Raw genomic sequence first — 16,443 nt, forward strand, 5'->3', positions numbered from 1 at the left:
TTATATCTATCGAATGTCACTTCAATCACTTTCTTGTAAGATGACAAAGTAAGGTTTTAATATTTTATAACTTGACACTTCAAATGCACATTTCTTTCTTTTGCATGCATCCTATCCCATACTATTACTTGTTCATCTTCTTCATGAAGGTCCTCATCCCACACCATGTGTGGTGGTTCTTGATCTTCCTGTAGCAAATCAATATCCTAGGTTACTTGTCGTTCCTCCTCCTCGTTATGTGGATCTCTATCCCTTACAATGTTTAATGTTTCATCTCCAAGATGATGAAAAGTGGATTCTCTAGATGAATCCATCAACATTTTTTAAGTTCTCATCATTTTTTAAAAAGATTTTTCTTAAGCTTTTAAGGAGATTGTTTATTATTTTAAGCTTTTTAAGGGTTTCGATCTCCACTCTAGTCGTGTATAGATTATCTACTGATCTTGGATATGTTAGAGATTCTGCTGGTATCTTAGATAAACTAGGTTTTTAAGGCTGAAAAAAAAGGTCAATCTTGTGGAGATTCATTCTCTTCTACCACTTCATGAAGAATAATGACAAATCCTCTTTCGGAAACTTAATGAACCTACTTTCAAGCATAAAAAGACACATCAATCTACCACTTGGTTGTGTAGTGATCCTCAATGTAAGACAGAGAACCAGAAATTGCATATTTTTTTGGGTGAAATATAATAGCTACTTGTAGTGACCATATTGTTCTTAGTATTACTCAAACAACTGCAAATAGACTTTCATCAGACACAAATAGAAGTGTACTTGCCAGCAATTTTTGTTTCTTCAATCCAACACTTAACAAAAAATTATGACCTCTGCAATACATTGCCCCTTTTTGCTTTTTCAATCTCAAATCAGCTCTGATCTCACCCATTATATCTGCAACAAAAGCGAGCATAACTACAAAGCAAGACTATGGAGGAATTTCACCCAAGATTGAACTGCAAAGGCAGATGCAAGTCCTAAGTAGAAAAAAAAATTCTTCTTCTAGGACAAGTAATAAACACAAATTGTATTAATATTAGAAATAGGTATAGTTAAAATGGAGAATGGTAAACCCTTATTTATGACAAAGGGAATAGCTTCTCATATAATCTTACAACCACATTGAAAGTGAATCACCCACTTCAATTTATTATTTACCTAACACCACTACCTACCAAGACTTAATAATAATCATTTGGCAGAATATGAACTTCATAGCAAAATAGGTAAGTTAAGTTTTAAAATATATTGGCAAAATGTGTTTTCCACGCAATATTAAGTTATATGTGGAGATCCGTCATCCTCAAAATTAGGGGAGGTTCCACAAGCTAAAGAGAGAGGTTAATTAGAGTATTAATTAGTGGGTTGAAAGTATGTTCTGTAAATGGATCTAGATCATAATGAAGATCAGTTGTTTGAGTTTAGTGACTATTTGGAGTGGTTGGGACACCATAATACTGTTGTATTGCAGGGGCGAAAAGTACTTTGGTGGCATAAAAAAATGAATGCTTTTATATATTAGGTTCCTCTCAAAAAATAATACTCTTTGAAAACAATGGTCCCTTGTTTTGATTCTGTGTGCAAAAATTATGACTTTGGAAGATGAAGGACAAAATTAGCATTGAAATGGTGGTTTCCTAATCACACCCTACCGAACAGTGGTTGTTTCATAATCACCAGTTTCTAGAAAGTGATGATTTGTCTCAGAGGTAATGAAAAATCTTACACTGCTTACATACATAATGCGTTCATCAAGTTTATTGAGATATACTATTGTCAAAGCTTCTACCGATTCAACTGGCTGCAGATTATCATCTAAAGCCAAAGAAGAAAAAGATGAAAAAGATCCCTAGGAGAGCTTCCACTTGGTCTCAACGCCTTGTGGATAGAGCTTTCCAAAGGGGAGGGCATATTGTGCGACAAAAGATAAACCAGTTTTCAATATTTATTAAAATGTAAATGAGCTACTCAAGTCCATATGTTCATTATTAAAATGGAGAGGTAGTGATGTTAAGTAGATAAGTTATATGCAGTAGGTAACTCACTCTCAATGCAGTTATCTACGTGGCTCGTATAAAAAGTTACTACTAGTACATCCAATGCATCTACTTTGTGGTTATGTAGGTAGCCTATGTGACCAGCTGCTCATTTTGATAGAAATAAGGGCATAACAAACCTAAGTTTTCATAATAATACACTTTCACATGGTTATTGCAGGTTCATGGAAAGAGTTATGTCTCACTTAGGACTCACAGAAAAGAATGCAATCCAACTTGGTGTGAAGGTGCCCCCATATTCTTGGTTTTTGGATGACTGTGCTTTTTGTCGCAAATAAGCTACACTTAGCTTACTCTCATCTCTATTCATATTATTTGAATTTTTACAAATCTTTTTGTCTTGTTTAGCTGATGTCTTGTTGGTTGTTCCAACCTGTGTCACAAAATTCGCCGGATTTCAAGGAAGAAATTCGAAATTTGGCAAACTTCATAAAAATATTAAAAATTCGTTTAAGTTCGCCCAAATTCGTACCGAGAAGGCATTGAAGTTTGTTTATTAAAAAATATTTTTAAAATGCAGTGAATATTCGAAACCTAGGGCAACCATTCTATACTAGCGATCAAACGGCCATAGCTCCTATACAAACCACCGGGGAGATCATGGCAGGGAGGTCATGACTCATGGCAATAGCTCCTATGTAAGCCAAAGTGTTGCAAAACACTGGAATGGAGGACGGAACAAGATGGATGGCGCGTACAAACCATCGAACAGGTATCCACGAGCAGGACTTCCCATCGAGCGAGCAAGACTTCTCGTCTGCTAACTAAAACCCATGCTATTAAAAGGGGGCTATTAATATATTTTAACTATTGAATATATTTTATTTATTTGTCCTCAAGGAATCAACGCGAATGGGTGGCTATTAAAATACGGTCCTATTTTTTATTTTTTATAAAATTTAACATATTAAAACATATAAATATTGTTTAATTTTGCTTTGTTTTTTTCTTCTTTAATATATTAATGTTATTGATTAAAACTTAATATTATAAAATATAATTTTTATTATTAATATATAATATAAAAGTTAATATATTAAAGTTGATTTATTTTAGTAATTTTAAAAAATTATTTATTTATATTAGTTGAATTTAATGTCGAAATTTTTTCAGAATTTTTACTTTGCCGAATTTCATCCGAATTTCATTGTTGCCGAATTTGAATCCGAATTCGAACCTTGTGACTTAGGTTCCAACTGATTGCCCAAGAAACTCTATGAATTAGCCAAATTCAATTGTTAGGTCCTTGGATCAGTGGCCAACGAATAAGAAAAAATTATAAGATTGTTGTATTCTGATCTTTAGGTTCTGCAAAACCTAGGCGGTTCCTCTTAACAATATTTATTGATAGCAGCTTATTGTAATCAGATATTGAAAATGCAGGCAAGTTCTCAGTGAAAATATAACAAGGGCATATAAGATTTCTTCTAAATTGGCTCTATTCTTGGAAATCAAACGTTTACCAGCCTTGAGACAAATCCTAACTTAACCTACTCGTAAAACAACATGGAAATTAAAAGGATTTGATGTTTGAATATTGTTTCTGAATCATAAGTGGGTTACTTAATAGATCAGTACCTATACCAGGGCTACAGAGTCAAATTACAGAAAATAAGTGTATCCTTTTAACAAATTAATTCAAACCAATGGGTGCATATACTAAAATGAATCCTCTATATGGAATTACAGAGTTCTCCTTTAGATCCATAACATAAACTCAAAATTACTATGAAATGTTTAAACTTTAAAGCATTTAATTCTCTCCTTGAAAGAAAGCCATAAACAAAACATACATCACGGAAACACTACAAAGATGAATCCAGAATATCCTTGATATTTTGTATTCATATAAGTTTGAATGTACATCATGGAGACAATTCTATAATAATTTCTTCTTTGATATTCATGATCTGATTTTACATTTTACTATGCAGATTTGAACAATTACAGACTGCAACTATCTTCTATAAACTCTAGACTTGACGAAACTAAACAATCCACCCAAAAATGTAGTTCAGAACCCTTCACAAATGGCCTTGATTTCCCTTTTATAGAAACAAGGGAGCAAAACAAGCTTTGGGCATGTACATGTGTCATATATTCATTTGACAAACAAGAAATATGCCAAAGGCATCTTTGAGAAACAAAATAAACTTTTCCAGTTTCCCCACCAAAAATGAGAATATTTGAGCTGCTGATGTCATTAGAGAAAGGCTCAAAGCTCGAGGAAGATGTTCGACGTTCAAAACTAAATTAAGCTGATGCAGAGCTGATGTAACCGCATGAAGAAAGCACATGACTAGAAAATAATGAAATGGAATATGATCTCTAATGTAAATAAAATATATCGTAATTCCATTTCATTACTTCATCTCCAAAATTAATGAACCCGTGATTGGATAACTTGGCAAAAAGGTCCACTAGATGACAAACTAAAATGCAAATCAAATTTGCATTTGATTTACTTCACCAGAATTTTGAACAGTACAAGTGGATAATTGAGGAGACAATGTGGGACCCTGTCAAATGGTTGAGTTGACATGCAACTCAATTTTGCATTCTTCTTTATCTCATAAGGCAAATATACCATCCATTCTGATCCAGTTCACAAGGATTATATGTTTATGATACTCATCTCCCAACAATGTGCTTAAAACTATTGAGAATTGAATTAAACCACTCTCAAATTTTGGGAGATTGTCCAAGTATTGGCTTAGCTTTTCAACACTCTTTCTATTTCTCAGCATTTATATCTTCAAAAATAGAACCAAGGATGTTCTTGCTATCCTTGAGATTGCCATCTTCCCTAAAAAGTGAGGGCATGTAAAATATTGAGTTCCCCTCAAATGCAGTTAGTTCCTTTCTGATTATTCTAGTCTACAACTCATGTGAATCTAACAAATGAGAAATATGATTATATCTGGCATGCATTTTGATCCATTGGTACATGGTTCAACGAAACATTAAAGCTTCAAATCTTTTTCCCAAATGCTTTTCTACACACTGCAGATGTTTCTCACACCTAGCATGATCTTTGAATATTTCTCTGATTGAGCCATAACTGCTCCATGCTTTATCAACATGCTTAAGGAGTGATTCCAATCTATTACCCAACAATGAACTGCTCAAATCAGTTAATAACTTCCTTTCCTTGGCCTCAGTGTCTTCAATTTTCTTTTTCAGCTCTTTTTCTCCTTTTCTTCTCTTCTATCTCTCTCTCCAACTATGTGACCTTGACTTTTGTAACTTCCAATTCCTGCTTCAATTTTAACAACCCTTCTGATGAAATTACAGGTTGTGGAGGAGGGAGCAATGTAGTCCTAGTGGTCAATTGCTCTCAGAGCATTTGATTCTCTTTTGTCAATTTCTGAAAATCCACCTCCTACTTTAGACCCAATTTTTCTGTAAACTTGGCACTATGAGAAGTCAATTGTGCAACTTGAACCACAGTTGTATGAGATGGCCTCCAAACAATTAAATGTCCACGTAAATCATTTTGTTCCTTAATCATTGCTGGCTTATCAGTAGCTAGAAAAATAGACCAAATGGCTAACACATCATGTTTGTTATCGAAACCAGAGCCAAAATACAAATCTTTCGCATTCTTAGGATCATCTGTGATCTCAATATCCTCTTGCCTTTTAAAAAATCAAAAGCTATGGCTGAAGAAATATCCCAACCTTCCTATAAAAAAAACCACTCTCTCTAACAATTTTTCTCCCTTCTTCTGGGGTCATTGTGGCTAGCTTTTCTTTAACTCTCCTTGTTGTTTCCTCTGAGAGTTTCTTGTTTTATGTAGCCATATCACCAATGCCCATTTCATCTCTGCATTGATATCCTATTGCCTTAAACAAGAATTGCCTTAATTCTTTTGACTTTATAAAATCATCAAAATCCATGAATTGAGTACAGGCCGATTCCCTTATGTCCTCTGCTACATCTCCCCCTTGTCTAAATGTGACTAGGGTTCTTTCTAGGGGAGGGGGTTTCTCTGCAACCTTTTCTTGAGTATCAAATTCATTGTCTTCTTCTTGGCCTCCTAGGCCGGGCTCAAAACCAACATCAAGAAATTCCACTGAAAGGTCCCTTCCAAGAGATAGGATATGCAATGGTGTGAAAACCTTGGGCTCTCTAGAATGATAGGGACTGCAAATGTTGATGATTGGGAAGATGATGAAGGCATGGAGGAAGTAGATGGAGCAGCAGTGGAAGCAACTTGTGTAACAAGGGGCAGAGTGGGAACACTTGGGACCAACCTTGGAAGTATAATCTTGTCTACATCATGCTTATAAGTATCATACATCATTTTCCACCTTAGCACAGGGTCAAAGCAATATTCCCAGTGTCCTTTATATTCTGGATCTGTCCCCTTCTTCTCAGCTTCTGCATATCTAATTTTGTGCCAATTCTCCCTAACTTCCTGCACCTCTGCATAGTTCTCACAATTTCTTATCATGTCTTCCTCCTCATCATATTCATGCAAATAGGCAGCTGCTCTATATGTAGCTTTTAATTTTCAAATAAATCCTTCAGGATCAAATTGTCTCAATGTCCCCAACTCCATCTGATATGGTGTTAAAAAATTTATTGTAAGCTCCAGGACTTCTTTTGAAAATACATAAAAATCAGAAAAATGTAATTGAGCTAGCATGAAGGAGCCTTTCTTCTGCAATCTCAAATGTCAAATTCATTCATCTGCCATATAATTTCTAGAAAGGCAATTCTGTTTGAGACAAATTTGGGCAATATATGTGGGCAGACTGGAGACCCGTATACTCTAATTATGGTGTTGTCCTTGTAAAAGAACCAATCACCCCAATTGTGAATGACATTATGCTCTGGGGCCAAGTCTTTGGGCCTCAAGAATTTTCTAATTATGAAAGACACCAATCAACCTTCTCTCCCAGCTGATACAATATCTTTCTGACAAAGTGATTTTCAAATTGCAATGTCTATCCCACATGTAAGTCCACTCCTGGACTTGCAGATCCATTTCATTCTCTGTGGGTTTGACTCTCAATGGGTCCTCCCACATCTTCAAACCAGTACAAAGAGTCATATGCATCAAGAAGGAGTAGTATCTAAAATATACCCTGTGAGGCTCACTCGTCACATCCATTATAGCTCTGTGAAGCCTCTCTGCAATGTGCCCAGCATAATCAAACAGCCTATTCTGGTCTCTAGACTGAATATCCACACACAACACCAACATATAGTTGGGGATCCTTATTTCACAATCAAGCCCAAAAATTTGACAAAGGGCATAGAATGTATCCTTGAAATAATTTTCAAACAGGCCCACATGATGAGGAGGTTGCATATCTGCAGTGAGCTATCTCTCATTCCATGATAACTGATGTGGCCTGAAGGCTAGGAGATTGCTTCTATATGCTCCTGGTAGCCTGTTAAATTCAGCCTTCAATTGATCCAAAACAAGTAAAACTGCATTTTTGTTTAATCTGAACACAAAGTTTATCATATCCTTGTTGATTGTCATCAACTTCCTTCCATCTTTGCTCATCAAGGCTCTCTGCTTAGTATCATAAGCCCTAGCTATGGCTCTCTGCTTGGTATCATAAGCCCCACATTGACAAAGACATTGGTCACTACTAACCTGCCAAGGTTATAACTCCATATATAACGAACAGGGATCTTTGAATTAGCCTTATTATAACATATCTTAAATAATTGGAAACTTGTTGGAGGTATAATAGGGTCATGGCAACCAGCACAATCATCCACAAAGAAGTCATAGATTGCTCCTGCCCCCTGGTTTTCTTGGTTGCTTCTGAAGATCCGGGCAGTTGGGCAATTATGTCATCATGAAGCTTTCTCTTGGTAGCCTTGGATGTTCTGGCCATTTTGGGATGTAGGGTTTGGAGGACTAGAATTCAAGGGTTTTGGCTACTTTGTAGAAAAGAACTTGAACAATGGCAATTATGACTAAATTAAACCCTAGAATGTTTAATCCACTATTCAATTCCTTTGCATATACTGGAAATTACAATTTGAAATCAAATGAGAGTAGAGAAGTATAACAAGCAACTCACTAGTTTTACCGCTTTTCGGAACCCTGAATTGCAAACAAAGCTTCAGCACCGCAGCTTCAATTCTTGTACATGATCACTCGAATGGCTTTCCAAAACTCAGAAGACGAATTTTTTGGAATTCACCATTAATACCATCACAAAGTTGCCATTAATGTATATACGAGTTTGGCAACTAGCGCAGTTAGCCATTTGCTTTTTGAATTTAAACGTTTCGCATTTTTGCCATTTGAGAAAATGGTCTCACTTCAAAATTTGAAAACCGTGTTGTGATGTCCCCTTCTAGTTGACATCTGTCAGCTTGGTAGATTAGCCTATCACTGACCCTCATAGGCTGATGAGGTTGGTTAGAGGTGTTAATTATGTTTTGTGTAGCTATGGTGAGGGCCATAAGCGTTGACATGGGAGATCACTACACATTATGTCTGATCATCCTCCCTAGCTAAGAGGGAGTGTTAATGTTTGTAGCTTCAGTTGAATGATCATTTAGAATACATATAATATATGTTGATTAATAATAATATAATATTATGTTATATTATTATATTATTATTAATCATATAAAATTTAATATTCAATATTAATCTATTATATTATTCTAAATTAATAATTGATTGATGAAACATTATAATATTGATTAAATTATTATAATTAAAGGAGAGACATGTCCGTTCAAGGACATTCCTCTCCAAAGGAATATATATAGTATAATGTTATTCAATTTAAGAACACATAGAATTTCAAGAATGAAAGTATCAGATTGAATCAGATATATACATTAAAATACATCCAATAAAACCTAGGAAAATCAACATGGTATCAGAGCTCAGGCCTGTGAAGTTTAATTTGGAGGTTGGAGAGGGTTGGAGAATTCAGTTTTTTTAGAATTTTCAGTCTGAAATATGCCATTGTACAGCCCTTGGTTGGCCTCAAAATGAGGACTATAATATATGGATGGAAAGATCTGTGTTTCTAGTTTTCAAATATGTTTATCTCATCAAATTTGATTCAGTTTTGTGCAAGATATGACGACTTTGGTGCAGGTCACTTGAAACCCTACCTAGGGTTAGCAGTTTTGGGAAAAATGTCATAACTTTTGTTTTAACCGTTGGATCTCGCTATAACTTGGAGGAAATGTTTGTAATTAGCTTTTCTAACATCTCACCGAAGAGATTGGATAAATTTGGTAAATTGCAAAAGTTATTAATGACTGTGTGTGGCAGATCATAATGAAAGTGTTGATCAAAATTATGAAAATGTTCTACATCATTCAAAGGGAATTATGATGAGAGATGATTCATGCGTGATATTTCTTAAATGGGCTCACCTTATGAAAGGAAATTTTTTAAACTTAAGGATGAAAGCACAATAAAATTGAATTAAAGGGAGAAATAAATTGATGCTTATAAACGAATTGATGATTGAGACCAGATGCAGAGGGAGTCTGACATTTCAAAAGAGGACAAGAGGTTGATACAAGAACTTGAGCTTCAGAGGGAGAAGATGGTTCAGTCAACTTGTGACAATTTCGATCATAGTGATTGAGAGGGATTTTCACTATTGAAGGTGAAACACTTATGAGGTAAATAATGCTAAAACACATGTATGCAAGTTAGAGAAAGCACTGTATGGATTAAAACAAGCTCCCAGAGCATAGTACGAAAGAATTGACAGATACTTATTAGAGATAGGTTTCTCTAAGAACATTGCTGATCCAAATCTGTATTTCAAAATAATCAAAGGTAAATGTTGATACTCATATCATATGTAGATGACTTATTAATTACAGGCGAAAATCATCTCATTGCAAAATGCAAACAAGAACTAGCTTCAGAGTTTGAGATGAAGGATTTAGGTCTACTCCATTATTTCCTTGGATTAGAAGTATGGCAAAAACCAGATGGTATTTATCTAAATCAAGGTAAATACACCATTGACATTCTGAAGAGATTTGGAATGATGAATTGTAAGCCAATGTCATCTCCTATGGAAACAAAACTACATAAACTAAAAGAAGCTATAGCAGATTCCAAATTTGCAGATCCAACATTATACAGATAGATTATTGGATCATTAATGTACCTAGTCAATACCAGACCTGATATATGTTATGTAGCAAATGCACTCAGCCAACATATTGTTGAACCCAAAGAAATACATTTGGTTGCAGTAAAGCATATATTGAGATATCTTCAAGGTACCTTGGACTATGGACTGCATTATGAACACACTGTATTGAACCTACATGGATACTCTGATTCAGACTGAGCTAGAAGCGTGATAGACAAGAAGAGCACTTCAGGATGTTGTTTCAGCTTGGGATCAGCTATGGTATCTTGGATCTATAGAAAACAATCATCCGTAGCTCAAAGCTTCACAGAAGTTGAATATATAGCTGCATCCATGGCAGCTAAGGAAGTCGTATGGTTGAGGAAATTGATAGTAGGACTGTTTGGTGAAAGTCTGAAGCCTACTATCATTCATTGTGACAATCAGAGCTGCATTAAACTTTCAGTGAATCCAGTTTTCCATGATAGATCCAAGCACATTGAGATCCCATATCACTATGTAAGAGACATGACAGAGAGAAAGGTAATAAGACTGGAATATGTCAATACAGGAGATCAGACAGCTGACATTCTCACCAAACCCCTAGCAAGAGTGAAAATTGATCACTTCAGGAGGTATCTTGGTATGGTTAAAATGTAATTGATGTCTAAAATTATGTAAACTTCTTGGTCATATACTTGAGTATATGAATTATGTAACCTTTCCCTGTGTTCATTCCTTAAGGATGACAATTCTTTAGTTAATGAACACTTGTATTTAACATTGTAAGGTGACGATCTTATAAATGTTTGGAAGATCATATAAACTGAAAATCAAACAATTTGAATATCAGTAATATGATAAGTTATAGTAGACATTTTGTAAGTGGATTAATGTCAGTGCACATACTATAACAGGGATATCAAAGTGAGTATATCCTTAGTATCACAGGCTGATACTTATAACAGGGATATCAAAGTGAGTATATCCTTAGAATCACAGGCTGTTTCTTCACACCTAGGTGATGTAATAATCATGAGATTAGTGTTGAGCTAAATTAAGTTTTAGGTCTATACTCCTAAGACTAAGAGGGAGTGTTAAATTTAGTCTCAGTCGTAACTCTAAAATCGTAATCTGTTTTAGTGCCCAGAAAATTCGATTTTATACTTGCGATTTAATTTAGTATTAAACTAACATACTAGTTTGTTATTGTTATGTTTGGTTTAAGTAATCCCGCCGGTGTAGAAGGATCGTGGCTCCACACAGGGGTCACGACCCTATGTGGAACTACATGGTTCCACATAGGATCGCGACCCCCTATGGAGGCACGATCCAATGAAGACAAATGATATATATCCGCCACCCTTGTTGAATAAAATTACATACGATACATGTGGTGAACATAGAAGATATAATTGTTTGGTCTTCGCATCTACAGAGGCAAACTAATAAGAGCTTGTGGATAGAATCGCCGACTGAGGCAATCCACGTGAGAGCTCATGGATAGAATCGCCCACTGAGGCAATCCACATAAGAGCTTGTGGATAGAATCGCCCACTAAGGCAATCCACGTGAGAGCTCATGGATAGAATCGCCGACTAAGGCAATCCATGTAAGAGCTTGTGGATAGAATCGCTGACTGAGGCAATTCACGTGAGAGCTCATGGATAGGATCACCAACTGAGGCAATCCACACATGAGCTTATGGATAGAATTGTCGACAGAAGCAATCCACACAAGATCTTGTGAATAGAATCGCTGACGTAGGCAAATTCACACCTTGAGACTATGGTCCCCTGTGATGAGCATCATATGGTTGATGCAAATACTCCCAATATCATGAGATGATATTCTTGAGTGATGGTGAATATCATGTGCCTTGATATTCTTGTTTATACCATACTTCCTGATATCATAGTGAGATAATATTTTCTCTATTCCATAATTAATCTAGACTTAATGCATTTGCATTGATTTTATCTTCCCTAGCTAAGAGGGAGTGTTAATTATGTTTTGTGTAGCTATGGTGAGGGCCATAAGTGTTGACATGGGAGATCACTACACATTATGTCTGATCATCCTCCCTAGCTAAGAGGGAGTGTTAATGTTTGTAGCTTCAGTCGAATGATTATTTAGAATACATATAATATATGTTGATTAATAATAATATATTATTATGTTATATTATTATATTATTATTAATCATATAAAATTTAATATTCAATATTAATCTATTATATTATTCTAAATTAATAATTGATTGATGAAACATTATAATATTGATTAAATTATTATAATTAAAGGAGAGACATGTCCGTTCAAGGACATTCCTCTCCAAAGGAATATATATAGTATAATGTTATTCAATTTGAGAACACATAGAATTTCAAGAATGAAAGTATCAGATTGAATCAGATATATACATTAAAATTCATCCAATAAAACCTGGGAAAATCAACAAGAGGGTCTCTTGGAGACTGATTCTCCATCTTTAGAGTGAACAGTATGAGCAGTGACAGAGTATTGTTTGGCAATCTCCAGTTCTGACAGCGGGCATTTCTGATGAGTACTTGGAGAGATATCAATATTTAATTACTTTAATTAAATATTATGTGGCAAACTTTAATGTTTTAATATTTTTAAGTCACTTTAAGTTATAACTTAAGTGAAGGTCTATTTCTCATCGGATGGGGCCACTTTAATATTAAACTGGAAATGATTTATTTTTGAAGCCTCAATAGTCAAAAATAAATATTAAAAGTTAAAACATCATTTAAATGCCAAATCGTACTTTTCTTGGGAATTGCACCAAACCCTAAAGGAGGAGATAAAATAAGTTTTTAGGTCTTCTTTTCATTATGGGATGATTTGATATTGAGTTTGCTCTGAGGAGATTTTGGCTTGAGGTTTCCACCAAAGGTTTCTTCCTGCAGATGATCTGAGAGTATCGGTACAGGAAAACGGTGGATTTCTGTGCATCAGCATTAGAGGCTGTGAAATATCAGTTGATTTTGCTTTTCAGTTGGTTTTATCCAGGAACCACGATTGGGCAGATTAGACAAGGTTTATTTCATTTTATGCAAAGGATTGATTTTAGCTACAGAGTCAGAGCAAAGGCAGAAATAAGTGTGTTTACAGCTGGGATTTTTGTGCATGTACGGCCTGCAGATCTGCCGTACCTTTCTTCCTTGAAAGGGTACGATTTTGTTGAAGGAGGAGTCCAAAAAATCTGAAATAAATCCTAAAAGAGACGCCTAGCTGGTAGCTTCAGTTTGGGCTGCTAAACTCACCATTCCGGGTAGTTTGGACTGATAAATAATTTTGCTGTCATTATTTACTGCTGTACGGCAGCAAGGACAAATAAGGGGTTTCATAAATTGGAGGTATTTGAATAAAACTTCCTGGTCTTGTCTGATTTCTTTATTGAAGGTGTTTATGCAAATTGGATGTAATAAGGGTTTGATAATCCTATTTTCTGAAGTTCAATTAATTTCCAGCTCTTTCCAATATTGCTTTTTGCATACTATTTGTTCAAAACTAGCCCTTGTTGTTAGAAATTGCAAAGTCCAAAACATAAAACGCAACAAGTTCAACTAAACCTCCGTTGTCGGAGTTGAGAGCCCTTGGTAGGTTCTTACACGTGCAACCAATCATCCTTTGCTGACATAAACACGTAAGCGCCATCAACAACGAGCGTCAGATGTGGGGTCACCCTTTTCACAAGTTCGCAAGATGCACCTTTAGCACCATTTTGATCTTGCAAAATTGCGCAATGAATCAGATCCGTCAATCTCTCTGGACTTGGCAGGTAGTTATTTCCCTTCATACTTATATCCATTCACAGGTTTGTGGGACGCAACTTCCCGAGCTCTTTGATCTTGCAAAATTGCAAAATGGTTCTACATCGTTGATCTTCTTGAAACCATTGGGCACTTAACTCTTCACATATCGCCTTTTTCACAATTTCGCAACATGCAAGTTTCATGACCTTTTGATCTTGCAAAACTGCAAACAAAATATCAACCATTGATCAAGTTGGAAGATTGCCACCTTTAAGCACCAAACAAATCGGGAATATTCAAGTATCCCGCAGTTTCGCTTCATGCAACTTTGCCCGCTCCTCAATCTTGTGAAACTACGAAATGATTCTAAGCCGTCGATCTTGAAAGAGCTGCAAACAAGATACATCAGAACAAAAGGTTGTTCACAGATTCGCAAAGTGTGCAACTTCGGACTGAATCAAAGTGTGAAACTGTGAAATGAATGACAACCATTGATCTTGTTCAAGATGCTCACCGACAAAACAAAGGGAAAGAAAGGCAGCACACAGTAAGACATGGGGTGGACTAGGTCGAGGGGCCGGTCATCCAAACGACTAAAAGCACTCAAGTTGTAACTTAACCGACCGGCTACAAGGTACTACAGATCGCCAACGAAATAGAAAACAAAGCCATAAACAAACAACAAGGTTTAAAGTTTAAAGAATTTAAACCTTGCAAACCACATACAAACATAAAACCCTATCGTTTTTACAAGGTGATAACATGTCCATAGAAGTGATCCTTCTTAGCATCAATCTTGGCCTTTTCAAAACAAAAATGGTGTTTGGTCCTATCTGAGGCTCTGCCAATGCTAACTTATCCACCTTGTTGAAACAAATATCTGCACCATGCTCTTCAATCTTTATTTCAACAAACCCACCCATCTCCTTGGCATATGGTCTCCCACATAAGCATTCAATGCAATAGATTTCGCATCTCAACTTTGGTTCCAAATGATCTTGGAATCTTGAGACCCTTCTTTATGTTGCTTTGTGCAATGAAAGTTGTCTTTATGTTCTCGCATTTCAAAATTTTGCCAATCTTGTTAGAAATCTTTTCAACATATGGGAGAAATACCTGAGGTTTGCCTGTTAAGATCCTCATATCTCAATTATTTTGCTCAGAAAACACGTGGCTTGCAAAAATCCCTTGCCACCTACTTACGTTTGCATTCATTCTTCTTGAAGATCATTGTCAAGTGCCTTTGCTCTTGTTCCTAGTTTTCTCATATAAAGTCGTAAAAGATCAGGTAACCAGAGTCTTGAGAATCACCTCTTTTGTGTCAATGGTGATGAGAATGGACCTATAGGTATATATTTGTCTGTACATTTCCTGTAGACCTAGCACAAAAAGAAATTTAATACCTTTGTTTTAAGGATACGGAAGAAAGTTAAACAAACTCCATTCTCCAAGTCTATAGTATAAGTTGCAAGACACTTGGACCAAAAAGATGTGCATAACTTAACCACATTGTGACATAACTTAACGAAATCATAAATGGTATCAAGGCACGTATAGAACTTCTCAAACTCCTTACCATGTGGCGATTCAAATTGGTATCATACATGTAACTCTTCCACCACTTTTTTCTGGACGAGAACAAAATGTGGGCATTTTCTTCAAATGCTCCAACATGAGGTTAGCCAATTCTGCAGAGAGAGGTGAGCCCATTGCTGAACCTTTTGTTTGCTCAAAAAAATACCCGAAAAAGGAAAGTGGATATCCTGCAGATTTTTACTAGAAGAGTTGTCCCATAGATTGCATTTTTTCTAATCATACTATCCCCTCATTTATAGGGGTATTAATGAAGACATCAAAGCTCCCTAAAATGTCGGCCACTTCTAACTTCTTATCGTTAACATAATCAGCAATGTGAACTGTCCAAAGTCAAAGAAATATGCCCCACCAGTGGATGGGTTTTTCTGTAAATAAAGCAAACAAGCTTATTGGTTAAAGAATCGATTATATCAACTATGGGTTTTAGAGGAAGACCCTCTTTATGGATTTTCAGAGCTCAACATATTCCTGGAGTGACTTTCGTACTCAACGCCAATATCTTCTTCAAAGCCTCCCTCCAAAGATAGGATTTTGATCGCTCTAGCTACATGTTCATAAGCATGAGACTGGATTATATTCCGACTTTCTTCAACTCCCGCCATCCTATAAATGGTCTTCCATCTTGGTCAAGTGGTCCAACTTAGGCATTACCAAGACAACTTTGCACTCATCTTCCTTTGTAATATGAACTCTGAAATTTTATTCGGCCGAAACAAGCTCTGAACTCTACTATCTTCCATGGACCAGCTACGATTTCAACCTATGAATTTCCAAAAGTATGCCCAGAAATTAGTGTGCTCTACCAACGAAGCTACCAGCCTCTTTACAGTTTAAGGTGTGACTCGTTTTCTTCAAAACAACCTCATCTCTTGTGATGTTGCTTCTAAGAGGGTTTAAATATCCTTAAGAGCT

At 35.8% G+C, this 16,443-nt stretch overlaps 1 protein-coding gene across 2 annotated transcripts in view; it reads right to left on the reverse strand.

Annotated features, from left to right (window-relative positions):
- Nucleotides 1–16,443, reverse strand: part of LOC131066778 (uncharacterized) — a 99,295-nt gene that overhangs the window by 82,167 nt on the left and 685 nt on the right. The gene's annotated exons all lie outside the window — the stretch shown is intronic.

Source organism: Cryptomeria japonica, chromosome 2 (assembly GCF_030272615.1).
Source record: "Cryptomeria japonica chromosome 2, Sugi_1.0, whole genome shotgun sequence".
NCBI lineage: Eukaryota > Viridiplantae > Streptophyta > Pinopsida > Cupressales > Cupressaceae > Cryptomeria > Cryptomeria japonica.